This window comes from Cynocephalus volans, chromosome 13, assembly GCF_027409185.1.
Source record: "Cynocephalus volans isolate mCynVol1 chromosome 13, mCynVol1.pri, whole genome shotgun sequence".
In the NCBI taxonomy this organism is placed as follows: domain Eukaryota; kingdom Metazoa; phylum Chordata; class Mammalia; order Dermoptera; family Cynocephalidae; genus Cynocephalus; species Cynocephalus volans.
This window is the reverse complement of record NC_084472.1, coordinates 11,164,012-11,179,842: the sequence shown is the minus strand read 5'-3', so window position 1 is coordinate 11,179,842 and position 15,831 is coordinate 11,164,012.

Below are 15,831 nucleotides of genomic sequence, written 5' to 3'. Positions count from 1 at the left end.
ATGAGACTTCTGACTTATTCCAAGCTTTCCAAGGGACAATAATTTAGTTGGCCTGGTCATAGCAGATTTTTTTAGTTTATCATACCTAATTTTCCTTTAATAGTTGACTTAGCTAGCAAAATAAGAATTGACCTAATTGGTTTTCTCTAATATAATAATGTTGGGAGAAATAAGGGATTTTGAAATTCTGTTGCATGGATATCACTCATAAAATATAATGCTAGGAACTTTATCCTTGAAGGAAATAGATATAGACTAAGCAAGGCTGTGCAGTTTTTACTATGACAATTTCACATCACATGCTATTTATACTACTTGTGATTTTCTGAAAGAGATACCAATAACACTTGTAAATTAATGTGTTAGCATTCTACTAAAAAATAATGATTTCGTTCCCCACCTTTATTTATAATCACTGCAAAGTTATAAAAAAAAAAGGAGCAAGGTGAGAAGTTTTCACCAAATTGGTAAATCTCATTAGAATACTTTCTAGACTAGCATGATGTCAGAAGAAAGATACTGAAAAACACAGGTCCAAAGTCTTTTATTATTTACTTATAATTATGTGTGTGCTGGACCCCCAAATTCACAACAGAACATTCATTATTCTGATCTTAGTTTTAATTAGAAATCTGAATAAATATGACCTTCTATTGCCATACTAGTCAGTTTCACTTAAGCTTTTGCTCCTTTATTTAATAGATCCATCTACCTGTCTATTTATCTAGGTATTTTAGCATCTACCATTAGTCATCATTGGATTGAAACAGAGTGAAACATAATAGCTGGTTCCTTTGATTCGTGCCTTACTGTTCTCTACTTTTGCTTGCCTGGATGTGGGTATCTATGTCATCTTTAAGAGGTATTGTTCCTGGTTTGAATTTGTGAACTGCAAGTGCACTCAACAGTCTGAACGTGTGTGTGTATGTGTGTGTGTCGGGGGGTATTTCTGCAAATGTGGGTAAATGGGGGATTAACTTCATGCCACCTATTGCTGTACTCCTTGTAGATTTGAAGCTAAATTACAGAGGTGGATGGGTGATATATGCCTATAGCATGGCACTTTTCTCATATATGTTTGTTTTCAATACTTAGAAACCTGTTTATCTGAGAAAAATGTAGATTCTGAAAAGTGCTAATAGCTGTTCTAAGCCATTTTTTGTAAATTTATATTAATAAGTTTATATTAATACAGTTAGGAGAAAGAAATTGCAATTGTTTTGCTGAATTTGTTAAGGCTTTACAAAAGAGCACGTATAGTAGACAGAATTCAAAGAATAGGAAAGTAATTATTTAATTAAAATGGAAAATCTGAAGAGAGTATTGTGTGGTAGTGCTGGGCTCTGGAAAATAGGTGAAAAGAGTCTTTGTCTCACGTAAAGTTATTTCATTACGTAGGCCTTTAGATTTTAACAAATTTTTAGAAACAGAAACAAAAAGACATTTTTTAAAAAGTTAGGGAAGAATGATGACTCAGAGGAAGAACAACAAAAAAAAGTTAGGAGAGGAAGTTACCTGGGGCATTAAACACAACAACAAATTTATTTATTTATTTTTATTTATTTTTTTAAATTTTATTTTGTCGATATACATTGTGGCTGATTATTGCTCCCCATCACCAAAACCTCCCTCCCTTCTCCCTCCCCCCCTCCCCCCCAACAATGTCCTTTCTGTTTGCTTGTCGTATCAACTTCAAATAATTGTAGTTGTTATATCTTCTTCCCCCCCCACCGGTCTGTGTGTGTGTGTGTGTGTGTGTGTGTGTGTGTGAATTTATATATTAATTTTTAGCTCCCACCAATAAGTGGTATTTCTCTTTCTGTGCCTGACTTGTTTCACTTAATATAATTCTCTCAAGGTCCATCCATGGTGTTGCAAATGGCAGTATTTCATTCGTTTTTATAGCTGAGTAGTATTCCATTGTGTAGATGTACCACATTTTCCGTATCCACTCATCCGATGATGGGCATCTGGGCTGGTTCCAACTCTTGGCTATTGTAAAGAGTGCTGCGATGAACATTGGGGAACAGGTATACCTTCGACTTGATGATTTCCATTCCTCTGGGTATATTCCCAACAGTGGGATAGCTGGGTCGTATGGTAGATCTATCTGCAATTGTTTGAGGAACCTCCATACCATTTTCCATAGAGGCTGCACCATTTTGCAGTCCCACCAACAATGTATGAGAGTTCCTTTTTCTCCGCAACCTCGCCAGCATTTATCGTTCAGAGTCTTTTGCATTTTAGCCATCCTAACTGGGGTTAGATGGTATCTCAATGTGGTTTTGATTTGCATTTCCCGGATGCTGAGTGATGTTGAGCACTTTTTCATATGTCTGTTGGCCATTTGTATATCTTCCTTAGAGAAATGCCTACTTAGCTCTTTTGCCCATTTTTTAATTGGGTTGCTTGTTTTCTTCTTGTAGAGTTGTTTGAGTTCCTTATATATTCTGGATATTAATCCTTTGTCAGATATATATTTTGCAAATATTTTCTCCCACTCTGTTGGTTGTCTTTTAACTCTTTTAATTGTTTCTTTTGCTGTGCAGAAGCTTTTTAGTTTGATATAATCCCATTTGTTTATTTTTCCTTTGGTTGCCTGTGCTTTTGGGGTCGTATTCATGAAGTCTGTGCCCAGTCCTATTTCCTGAAGTGTTTCTCCTATGTTTTCTTTAAGAAGTTTTATTGTTTCAGGGTGTATATTTGAATCCTTAATCCATTTTGAGTTGATTTTAGTATACGGCGAGAGGTATGGATCTAGTTTCATTCTCCTGCATATGGATATCCAGTTATCCCAGCACCATTTGCTGAAGAGGCAGTCCCTTGGCCACTGAATAGGCTTGGTGCCTTTGTCAAAGATCAGCTGACAGTAAATGTGTGGGTTGATTTCTGGATTCTCTATTCTATTCCATTGGTCAGTGTGTCTGTTTTTATGCCAGTACCATACTGTTTTGGTTATTATAGCTTTGTAGTATAGCTTAAAGTCAGGTAGTGTTATGCCTCCAGCTTTGTTTTTTTTGCTCAGCATTGCTTTGGCTATGCGTGGTCTTTTATTGTTCCATTTAAATGTCTGGATAGTTTTTTCCATTTCTGAGAAAAATGTCTTTGGAATTTTGATGGGGATTGCATTGAATTTGTATATCACTTTGGGTAGTATGGACATTTTCACTATGTTGATTCTTCCAATCCAAGAGCATGGGATATCTTTCCATCTTCTTGTATCCTCTCTAATTTCTCTCAGCAGTGGTTTGTAGTTCTCATTATAGAGATTTTTCACCTCCTTGGTTAACTCAATTCCTAAGTATTTTATTTTTTTGGTGGCTATTGTAAATGGGCAGGCTTTCTTGATTTCTCTTTCTGCATGTTCACTATTTGAGAAAAGAAATGCTACTGATTTTTGTGTGTTGATTTTGTATCCTGCTACTGTGCTGAAATCATTTATCAATTCCAGCAGTTTTTTTGTAGAGGTTTTAGGCTGTTCGATATATAGGATCATGTCATCTGCAAACAGGGACAGTTTGACTTCATCTTTTCCAATCTGAATGCCCTTTATTTCCTTCTCTTCTCTGATTGCTCTGGCTAGTACTTCCAACACTATGTTGAATAGGAGTGGTGAGAGTGGGCATCCTTGTCTAGTTCCTGTTCTTAAAAGAAAAGCTTTCAGCTTTTCCCCATTCAGGATGATATTGGCTGTGGGTTTGTCATATATGGCTTTAATTATGTTGAGATACTTTCCCTCTATACCTAACTTATAGAGGGTCTTTGTCATGAATGAGTGCTGAACTTTATCAAATGCTTTTTCAGCATCTATAGAGATGATCATATGGTCCTTGTGTTTGAGTTTATTAATATGGTGTATCACATTTATTGATTTGTGTATGTTGAACCAAGCTTGCATCCCTGGGATGAATCCCACTTGATCGTGATGAATAATTTTACGTATGTGTTGTTGTATTCTGTTTGCTAGTAATTTAGTGAGGATTTTTGCATCTATATTCATCAAGGATATCGGCCTGTAGTTTTCTTTTTTGGTTATATCTTTACCTGGTTTTGGTATCAGGATGATATTTGCTTCATAGAATGAGTTTGGGAGATTTGCGTCTGTTTCAATCTTTTGGAATAGTTTGTAAAGAATCGGTGTCAATTCCTGTTTGAATGTTTGGTAAAATTCTGCTGTGAATCCATCTGGTCCTGGGCTTTTCTTTGTTGGGAGCCTTCTGATAACAGCTTCAATCTCCTTTATTGTTATTGGTCTGTTCAAATTTTGTATGTCTTCACGGTTCAGTTTTGGGAGCTTCACAACAACAAATTTAGTTGGCATGTGTCACAGTAGTTTCAATGTTGGATACAAAAGAAGACATATTTAGCTATTGGTTTCAAAACAAAGAGGAATCACCAAATGTAGAAGTGATACTTCTTCAAATGTTTTCATTCACTCAACAACACTTATTAAGTGTTACTATTCATCAGGCACCAAGGAAAGCTACTGCTGTTCTAAGGAGCTCTTAGAAGCTCTGGGGAGGTGGGCACAGCAGTGAATTCCTTCAGAATGAAGGGCCTAGTGGGTGGACAAAGGAGAGGTGCTCAACCTGAACTATCAAAGCTGAGCGGGTAAGAGCTGCATTCCTTGGCTGGCTTCGACTGCTTAGCCTTTCCCGATTACTTAGATTTATTGTTGCCTGGCTGTGCAGGCCATCGGATTTGGAATGAGGCTTCTCTCAGGGCCAGGTCCACAGCCTCTGCAATGCACCTACCTTCGCGAGCTCTGGCGAGGGAGGAGACGAACAGCTTGCGCAGCTGCGGTGGTGTCCATGTCTGCCTTTGTGATCTCAGAGCTCCCACCTGCTACAGTTGGAGAAGCCTGTTCTCTGATGGTTCCTGGGGAATCGCCACACACTCCTCCTCAAGGCTGGATGCATGCAGATCAGCTAAACCTAAGGGACTAATGATTGACTATGAGAGAGAGAATTGACTCTGCTTTTCCTACCCACTCAACCACAGCTTTTATAGACATGACATACAGATTAGAAAGCCCTCGCCGACGACAGGATACCTAAACTGGGCCATCCTTCCTATTACATTATCTGTAGAGTCTCACAGAATAAACAGACACCTCGTGGCCTGAGCCTTGAAGGGTGAGAGGAGTCAGCTTGGCAGATCTGGGGCAGGGCAGGAGGGGTAAACACAAAGGAGCAAGCACATACTAGAGTGTCTTATAATGAATTCTAAGAAGCTCAGAATTGACACCCGGAAAATGAGAGGGTGGAAATAATTAAAAAATGAGGCTTAAGCAGAATGTAGGGTTCAAGATCATTCAGGACCTTCCATAGGAAATAAGGGTTTGGGACTTTATTTTAAATGTGACGGAGAGACATTTTAGGTCTGGTGGGGGTGGTGCCCTGCACTCTTTGTAAGCAAGTTGTGTGTGGGTGGAGTTAGTGCACATGCACGGGTGCCGCCACCTGGCTGGCGTTTACTGCCTCGGATGTCTGCCCCGTGCAGCCATGCTCTCGAACCTACGGCCCCAAGAACGCTTTTTGCTGGTTACCTGCATGTGAAGGGTTTGTGACCCAATCTGGACAACGGGTTTGAGGGGTCTGTGAACTCCAGACCCAGCCCTAGCCTGACAGACATGAAAGGGTTTTAAGGAAGGGAATAACAAAATTTGCTTTGTGTTTTAGAAAGACTAATCTGGAAGGAGTGTGGAAATTAGAGAAAAATGGTTAGAAAGTTACCACAGCCTGCAAATGAGAAATGGGAGCCTGGGGTTCGGCGGTTGTGCAAAACAGAAAGGAAAAGCTCCATGAGGCACATGTGTAGGTGGAGAGATGAGAGGGACTCCATAAGAAAGTGGAGGAGGCTTTTGTGACAAAGGCACCAAGCCTATTCACTGGGGAAGGGACTGCCTCTTCAGCAAATGGTGCTGGGATAACTGGATATCCATATGCGGGAGAATGAAACTAGATCCATACCTCTCACCCTATACTAAAATCAACTCAAAATGGATTAAGGATTTAAATATACACCCTGAAACAATAAAACTTCTTAAAGAAAACATAGGAGAAACACTTCAGGAAATAGGACTGGGCACAGACTTCATGAATACGATCCCAAAAGCACGGGCAACCAAAGGAAAAATAAACAAATGGGATTATATCAAACTTAAAAGCTTCTGCACAGCAAAAGAAACACTTAACGGAGTTAAAAGACAACCAACCGAGTGGGAGAAAATATTTGCAAAATATATATCTGACAAAGGATTAATATCCAGAATATATAAGGAACTCAAACAACTTTACAAGAAGAAAACAAGCAACCCAATTAAAAAATGGGCAAAAGAGCTAAGCAGGCATTTCTCTAAGGAAGATATACAAATGGCCAACAGACATATGAAAAAATGCTCAACATCACTCAGCATCCGGAAAATGCAAATCAAAACCACATTGAGATGCCATCTCACCCCAGTTAGGATGGCTAAAATCCAAAAGACTCTGAACGATAAATGCTGGCGAGGTTGCGGAGAAAAAGGAACTCTCATACATTGTTGGTGGGACTGCAAAATGGTGCAGCCTCTATGGAAAATGGTATGGAGGTTCCTCAAACAATTGCAGATAGATCTACCATACGACCCAGCTATCCCACTGTTGGGAATATACCCAGAGGAATGGAAATCATCAAGTCGAAGGTATACCTGTTCCCCAATGTTCATCGCAGCACTCTTTACAATAGCCAAGAGTTGGAACCAGCCCAGATGCCCATCATCGGATGAGTGGATACGGAAAATGTGGTACATCTACACAATGGAATACTACTCAGCTATAAAAACGAATGAAATACTGCCATTTGCAACACCATGGATGGACCTTGAGAGAATTATATTAAGTGAAACAAGTCAGGCACAGAAAGAGAAATACCACATGTTCTCACTTATTGGTGGGAGCTAAAAATTAATATATAAATTCACACACACACACACACACACACACACACACACACGCACACCGGGGGGGGGGGAGAAGATATAACAACCACAACTACTTGAAGTTGATACGACAAGCAAACAGAAAGGACATTGTTGGGGGGGAGGGGGGGAGGGAGAAGTGGGGGAGGTTTTGGTGATGGGGAGCAATAATCAGCCACAATGTATATCGACAAAATAAAACTTAAAAAAAAAAAAAAAAAAAGAAAGTGGAGGAGGGGCCTGAGGAAGGGAGGGGCTTCTGGCAGGGTGCTCGATGGTTAGGGGTGCCATCATTGCAGGAAGGGGATCAGGCATGGATTTGAGTCCAGAAGATAAGGACATTATTTTTGGATATGTCAAGCCTATACTATTGGGGATATTCAGTGCACACAGAAGTTTGTCATTCTGGAGCCTTAGATTTGGTAAAATGCTGATGAGGTCAGCTAAGGATAATATGGGCTGGGCATGTAGGGGAGTTAGAGAGACGGACCCAGAATATCAGTACTTAATAGACATTTTAATAAACAACCATAAAACAAATTTCTGCTTAATGAATTCCTTTTTCTTTCTTTTAAAAATTGCAGTATGACTTATTTGAGAGAAGATTGAGCTAAACTCTTTAGGCCTGACTTGGGATCCGTTTCTGGCAGGGTGATTAGGGAAGTCAGTTTCTGTCACCTTCAATGTCTCATTTAAAAAGACAGCTTTAGACTACTTGATCTCGGAGTTTAAAATTTTATCACCACAGGACTTCTCGCGAGGCTGTTGGAGGCAGTGAAACAAGAGAGACTCCTGCTCTCTTTGTTTCTACTGTTGTTTTCTACCTCTGTTTTCTCAGGTTTTATGATCATTGACAGTAAATAATAGGAAAGTCACTGAAGGGGCACAGGAAACGTCCGTCATATCAGGAATAATCTTGAGAGCCGAGGAGTACAAAGATATAGAAACTCACATAGAAGCATCCACTTATACATAGGCCTAAACTCAAATAATTTCTTTGCTGTCTTTATATTTGGACTTAATGTACTTATTCTTTGATACAGAGGGATGTTTAAAAGCACACTGTCTCTGTGCTCCTATTTATTTGTGTTTCTTTTCTTGGCCTATTTGCTTTTATTTTTCCCTCTTAAATACACTTCATTTTCTAGAGCTGTTGTAGGTTCACAGCAAAAATGAACAGAAAATACAGACGTTTCCCATATTACCCCCCACCCCCATTATCAACACCCCCCAAAGGGTGGTGTTTGTGACAATTGATGAACTTGCACGGACACGTAGTCAACACCTAAAGTCAATAGTTCACATTGGGGTTCATTCTTGGTGTTGTACATTCCATGGGTTCGGACAATGTATGTTGACATGTGCCCACCATTATAGTATCATACAGGGCAGTTTCCCTGCTCTTAAAATCATCTGTGCTCTGCCTATTCATCCCTCCATCCCCATTGTGCTCTATGTTTTAACTTAAATCATATCATATGTCTGCGTGGTTAAAAATTTAATTTATCTTGCAGGTTGAATGTGCTTTAAAATATGCAGGAAAAAAAAAGCTAGACAGTAATTTATATTTACACAGGTCAAAACCTTCATGATGTGGATTATAATTATTGTTCATGTTACAGTGATATTCTTAATAACAAGTTATAGTGGTTAGAGCTTCACTGCTATTAAAAGTTTTCTCATTTAATTAGGTTAGCCCCTCAAGTTTTTTCAGAAGTCATTGGGAGTATAGAATATAAATAAATACTGCTTAATCAGGCAAGTAGACAAACCGGTATCAGTTTACAGGACAGATTATTTCTGTTTTAGCACAATGATCTCCTTTATTATTTGTCACAATGAATACTTACCTGGTTTGCAGGGTCAAAAATCTTTGACTTGAAAGCCACCACCTGCATTTGTGTTGAAACATTTTGGGAGGTCTGTGTGTGTGTGCATGCAAGTGTGCATGCATGCATGTGTGTGTATGTGTGTATGTATATGTGTGTGTGTGTGTGTCCACGCATGTTCAGTATATTTCAGTATCTGAGATGGAAATAAGAAAGAAGCAAACCAGCTGGGAAGTGGGCAGGAAAGGATTGCAGTGAATTTATTTTTTAATGATAGCAAAAAAAAAAAGGGGGGGGGGGAGGGCATAGAGAAATGACAGAACCAAATGGGGAAGAGACAAAATGAGTTAGATAGAGCAGCACACCCAGGTGCAGGAGGAATTGGATCATTTTGAAGGAATGTGGTTAAGAGTGGCTAATAGCATCAGAGTTCTCATGGCAAAAACCACTTTTTTCTCTAATGAGGACCTGAACAGCACAGAGCAGCAGTGGATCTCGGTGTGGCTGTAACTCACTGACTTTTCCCCCTAGCCAAGAAATAGTATTCTCTGCTCATTACTCTATGTGGGTTTTAACCAAGGCCAGGAATCTGTTGCTTTGTATAGGTGGTTAAATTTTGTTTTAGCTTCCTCTAACCTGATTATAAGAACTGCTATCATTTTCAGTTTAAGCAAATCAGTCTAGGGTTCTGATTTAGGCATCTCTCTGGAAAAACTTTTGTAAACCTTTCCCAGGTGGGCAGAGAGGTTTGATGGATTAAATGTCAGATTGCAGTCTATTGACAATTTATGGAATAAACAGGTTTTCAACAATAAACCTTTTTCTGAGGGTGAACAGAAGTGCATAAGTTACAAAAAATCATTAAGATAGACCTACAATTCTGCCATGTCTTCACATAACTTGTTCTAAAAATTACTCATATTTCTAATAATGATACATTTTAAGGGTCCATTTGCAAATTTGTATAACCCACCTTCTTTCTTTACCTGATTCAGGAAAGAAACCAAAAACTGAAAGCCAAAAATGAAAACAAAAATAGTGTCTTACCAAAGAAGATCCTAATTGGATAATTAGGATCTATTGCTATGGTGCTGGCAGCATGATCTCTTTTTGAGGGATAAAGGGTATAAAAATTGTTTAATAATATATGCGAGTGTCTGTTTTCTTGATATTATTCTTCATTAGACTGTTTTTTATTAAATGGTAAGGGCTGTTTTATTTTTTATCTTTGATACCTAGTAGAGTGCCTGAAATGCCATAGACATAAATATGAGGGCATTTCAAAAAGTTCATGGAAAATAGAATTAAAAGGTAATATGAGTCTTTCCATGAACTTTATGAAGACACCTCATATCCTTTCCTGGATGAATGAATGGCAGCATCAGAAAAACCTTTGCATCTAAAATGAGAAGGAAACAATAGCAATAATAATGCTAGTGGTAAAGGTAATCACTATCATTTATTGAGAGCTCAGTATGGGCCTGGCACTCTTTGAAGTATTTTTTGTATTTTACTCATTTAATTCTGACAATAATTAGATTCTATCACTGTACTAATTTTATAGATGAGGAACCAAGACACAGAGATGCTAAGCAATTTACCGAAGGTGTCACAGCTAAAAAGTGTTGGAACTAGGATTTGAATCCTAAGTCTAGCTCCAGAGACCACACTCACTCACCACCAACCCAATGCCATTTGTTTTAAGCAGTTGTGATACAAGCAAATACTACTCTTGTGGTGATATATCGTCAAGTCTGTGATGGACCTGATGCTATAAAGATGACATGAACATTGACATGTGTCATGTGGTATAGGAAGAACTTTGATCACGTGGTGGAAGAGAGACCAGCAAGTTGGTGGGCCTGTGTGCCTCTCACCTGGCTGATTCCTCCCTGCAGTCTGGCTTTGATGACCTGGGACATTCCTGTGAATCTCTGTGAGGAACTAGGGAGCCAAGAGGGGCTGTATCCATTCTATAATACTATTATTCCCACGTAATCTTTGTGCCATTTTTTTGCTAGTTTGGAAGCAAGCTGAAGTGAAAGCCACTTTCAACTTAATTTGAGTTATCATTCTCCTGAGTCATTCAACTTGGACCAGGCTCTGTGCTACACATGATTATTTTCTGGGCAATTTACTTGATGCCTGTCCCTCACTTCCCTCATTTGTAAAATACAGATAATAATAATCCCTACCTTGCAGAATTATTGTTGAGATGAAATGAATTACTGCATGTAAACCTTTTAGATAAGTGCTTGGCACATAGTAATTACGTGCTAAGAAAATTATTAGCTCTTATTCCTGTAAAATTTTGTATTCACGAAATTTCAGTTTAACTGAGTTTCTAGCACTTGAATAATTCCAATTTGACTAAAGCAAAGGGAAGAAACATTGATCTGAAAAGTCACATCAGATAAAAGTGAAGGAACAAACACTTTATTTTAGAGAGAGAGAAATTGAGGCAGAACAAGATCAATAGACTTGTTCAGCATTATGCAAATAATCAATGCTTTATTACTGATGAAGCCAGATCAAGAATTCTTAGGCAGTTACTCTGACTGGGGTGTGCTTGTGTTGTGTGAGTGTTTACTGTGTTCGAGCTACTCGTGGCAAACCTGGTGAATTCTAGGAAGGTGGACCTTCTGAAAGGCCATGATCTGTTTTAGGGTCCCAAATGGCCAGTAGCCCAAATTCTTGTTTTACATACAAGTTGTTAAGTAGGTAATTTACATGCAATTTGTTAAGTTAAACCTTATTTTCTTTGTGGAGATTGCTGGCTAATGATCACTAATAAATGCTCTGCTATCTGGTGCACAAGGAGAAATGATTTGTATGACCTGTCCCAGCTCAGTATCTGGAGTGGGTATTTTTATTGACTGAACTTCTTTCAGAGGAGAAGGAAATATTTTACTAGATTTTTGCCTTGAAAAGTGCATGTTTTAAGGGGGACCATCTGCCAGTTGGTTCCCATGCAGTAAAAGGATAAGAGCCATGGAGTATCTTGAGTTCCAAGAGGTCCTAGGGGCCACCTGGTCCAAGTGTTAGACTGGACTGATAGAGAAGATGAGAGAGGTTGAGGAACTAGTGCAAAGTCACACAGCTGCTAGGCAGAGGAGAGGCTGCAGCCCCAGCTTGGTTTGACCCCATGTCCCACTGCCCTAACCCTTCATGCTGGTGTCTGATAATGTTTCCGTTCAAGACTGATGGGGAAATTGTCCAGATGACCTTGGCAGTTGTGTCTCAGGAGCATCCTCACAGCTGTGTGGGATTCAGGAATCTTCATTTTTCACTCCTTACCTTGGAATTTAGCAGCTTTAGTTGACCTAATATTTATATTGACTTTGGAAATCAACAATAGGTTTTTTTTTAACCTCCCCCAAATGGGTAGCTTGAATAGTGGTTGCAATTTCTAAGAGAGTTAATTTTATTTTGGACCTTTTGAAATAAGACAAAAAAGAGCATTAATAGGACTTATGCTTTTTATTTGTATGGTTCAGAACTTGGCAGCTTTTGGCATCTGTGCTATGCATAACACTCAAAAATATTTAGGTGGGGAGGCTAGAGTCTTGGAATTATAAACGTAATTGGCTTATGCTTATTGGTAAGTGACAAGGATTTTAGACTGTTGATTAAGCTGTGGGAGACCATGGATAAAATGGTACTTGAATGCGGATGTTAGGAAGAATGTTTTGGATTAGTTGGGAATTTAGCCCCAGAGGGAGGAGAGAATTGAATCTCCCAGGTTGAAACACTGATTGAAAGTTTGATTGAGGGTCTGAGAATACTTTTGGTATCTCATTGGTATGGCACATCTGACTGGACAAGTCAGACTGGCCTGTGGGAGCCATCAAAGACAGCACAAAAAGGAGACAGGGATGACACAAAAGGAACAGGGACAGAGAGGCAGCATTGGCAGGGGACAAGTGGAGCTGCACCCTCCAGTGGGAACTGAAAATGGTACCAAGGAAAGTGACCCCTGAACTGTAGATGCAGAAAAAGAAAAAGGTTGCCAGGGTTACTTAGGATATGCTCAGTAAAAGTGATGTGACTTGGAGCCTCTGAGTCTTTAGTGGATAGGGCAAAGGATAAAGGTCCTTAATTCTTCCCAAAGCCGATGTGGCCTGGCAAGGCCAGTGTTATTTGTGGGAAACCTGATGAAGTAGGGATGCGGCAACTTTTTCCTAATGGGAACAGTGCCTCCTTCTCACTCAGTCCTACTCTCCCTCCTAGAGGGCTGTATGTGAATCCCTTTTTTGGAGCTTGTTGATCAAAATTTAATGTGCAACCCTACAGGGTCGCTTCAAAGTTTAAAAGAGGACTTTTAGGGCTGGCCGGTTGGCTCACTGGGTTAGATCATGGTGCTGATAACACCAGCGTCGAGGATTTGGATCCCCACACCGGCCAACCAAAAGAAAAATAGAAAAAGGACTTTTTGGTATGTAACAAGTCTCTAAATAAGAGGAATGAGCTGAGATTGTAGAAGGCAAAATAGGATTGACCTTTTAGGCCAGAATGCTATCTCCAAAAAGTTGCTCTTCCTTGCTTTTTTTAGTGGGTTGAACTTGGACGTCATACAGCACTTACATTTGGGGATAGAACCTTTCCTTGGCATCTCTCACTGACATTTCTGTCCTATTTCTTTCAGAATCTCCAATCTTTCACACTCTTAATTAGATTTATAGATATTTGATAAATATCAAGCAGGGAATGAGTCCAGTTTCCATGTGGATCCTTTTGGGAACTCCTGACATTTAATTATGTTTTAACCAACATGTGTTTATGAGCTTTGTTTTCCTCCTCAAAATTAAAAATAATTGGCCAGTAGCCTGAATACAGTAATTTGTATTCATGTGAATTGTAGAATTTTAGGGCAAGAGAGAACATAAAATACTTGTTATGCTTAAACTCTATGTTAAAATGTTGCTATTTATTGATTGATATAGTTAATAAACTTTAATAGTAGTACATAACTATGATTTTCTTGTTAAAATAAATTTAAAAACCTAACAAACTCTAAGATACCAATAACACTTTGCTGGACAGAATTCATGAAGAAGGATACTGAAATAAATCCTCAACTAGCAGTATTTTAAAATATAACTTTTCATTGTCCAGTTGTGCTTAAAGCTACCAGTTTTCTGAAAGCCAAACACTTTTTAACCCTTTCTTCTTTGAAAGTAAGTTAACAGAGAACGTGTCTCTAAAGTTTAAAAATATATATATTTTAATAGCGTTCCAGTTTGTTCTCTCCCACCTCTTGTACTTTAAGTTGCTATTTTGAATTTCAAGATCATCCTGTATGAACACACATTTAAAGTGTTTAAATTATTATCCTGCAAATCCAAAATTCAGGATCAGATAACTGAATGTATTATTTTGACCAGACCTAATTTTGATGGTTCATTGTCACAGAAGAGACACATTTTAAGTTTTGGTTAGTAACTTCAGTCTTAAAAAATCATTTGTATATTATTTCTATTGACAAGAAAAAGACCTGAGAGAGTTCATAAGATTTATTCACCTATTATAGATCCCGTTCAACTCTTTTGGGAATGGTAAAACATGGAAAACTCTCTTGTAAGCATAAATCCTCACAGTTTCATTATATGATTTTTTAAACTGTAGATTTTAAATGGCAATTTTAGTTGCTTAACATTAATGACAACACATAAAAAGAGAGGCAGGGAGGATTACATTTTCAATAAGAGACACACAAAGTGAAGAACAGAAATAAAAATGTATATTACTGATGAATCTGTAGCATTGATTCCCCATATTTCACTCTGATATCGTATGATGTACTTTTCCCTCAAATGGTATCTTCTTTTTAACATATACTCACCCAAACAGTTGACAATGAAACCCTGAGACTTTCTCAGCCGTTTGAAGGATATTTTTTTCTTTTCAGACCAAGCATGAATTTAATGCCACCAAAAATTGTGGAAAAAGACCAACAATTGATACAGTGAAATTTGTATGCATGTGGTGTTATGAGTGAAAAAACGTAATGATTATGGACCTGTTTAATTGAATTAAAAACTTTTGTGAGGGAAAAAGTGAGGGAAAAATTAATCACGTTTGCATAATTGAAACTGTTTTTTAAAATGTTACATGTTTCTTACATATGTAGTAAGTAGAAGACTATGTTTTCTAGCCTGTTTGGTATATCTCCATGAATGTTTTCAGATCTCACACACAAAAGTCCTGGAGTCATTCAGTCATTCATTCCACAAATATTTATTCACAGCAAAGCACTTTTGTAATGGCTGAAGATATACAGTCAATAAAATAGATAAAATATCCTTATCCTGAGTATACTCAGTAATACTGGGGTGAGACCAACAATTAAAGAGAAAAATTTATAATATGTGTGTGTGTGCATATGTATGTGAATACATACTTATAAATAAAAATATAGTTTCTTAAGTATTATGAGCATAAAAAAAGGAAGGAGAGTGGGAAATGTTATGGGGTGTTATGGGGATCTGGGAAGACTTCACTGAAAAGATAACATTTGAACAGACTTTGGAAGGTGAGGGAGTGGCCCGTATCTTGGAGCAGAGTATTCTGTGTACAGAGAAGTGAAATACAAGGGCCCTGGGGAGGTAAGGTGCCTGACATGCTCCCAGACAGCAGTAAGGCAGAGAGACTGGAGCAGCAAGAGCAAGCACAAGAGTATTAGTAAAGAAATCAAGGAGATAATGAAAATAATCAAGTCCTAGCATGGTAGGAAATGGAAAGCCATCAGAAGGACGTTGTCTTTTGCTCTGTGTGAGATGAAAAGTCATTGGAGGATTATGAGCATAAGTAAATGCTTTGAATTATGTTTTAATACAATTATTCTAGCTCTGTGTGGGAAACATACTGGTAGCGTTGGAGCAAGAAAGAAAATGGAAACCAGTGTATGATGATGACTTTGATAGGTAGTAGCAGTAGAGGCTGTGAGAAGGGGTTGGATCGTGGATATTGTATTTTCAAGATAGAAACAACAGAACAGGATGATAGATAGGACATGGCCTGTAAGAATAAGAGAGCAACACA